Below are 523 nucleotides of genomic sequence, written 5' to 3' on the forward strand. Positions count from 1 at the left end.
GAACTGCTGACCTTGTGGCTCGCAGCCCAATTCGTAACCACTACACTACTAGACCATGGGGGAAAAAGTTAATAGAATATTGGATAAACTCAAATAAACTTAATACTTGCCAAGTTTGTTGTACTCTGGCAGCTTGTGAGTTGCTGTGATTCTGGAAGCTATGCCATGGATATTTTAAATACCAGCAAGGTCGCCCATGGTGGACCAGCTTCACATGAGTTTCCAGATGAAGACAGACTAGGAAGAAGGAATGACAAAATACTTTTGAACATTGAGTCACTGAAAACCTAATGAATACCAGAGAAACACTTTTAGATAAAGTGCCGGACACTGAGCCTCTAAGGTTGGAAGGCACTCAAAATGCAACTGGGAAAGAAGTGCCTCCTCAAAGTAAATTTGACCTTGAAGATGCAAATGGAATAAAGACTGTGGTAGTAAAGTCCTCGGGACCTTCACTTGCTGATGGGACAAAACTCAAAATGAAGAAAAACAAATGTAATCATCCATTAAAAATCGGAACAAG

Source organism: Chrysochloris asiatica, unplaced genomic scaffold (assembly GCF_000296735.1).
Source record: "Chrysochloris asiatica unplaced genomic scaffold, ChrAsi1.0 scaffold00068, whole genome shotgun sequence".
In the NCBI taxonomy this organism is placed as follows: Eukaryota; Metazoa; Chordata; class Mammalia; order Afrosoricida; family Chrysochloridae; genus Chrysochloris; species Chrysochloris asiatica.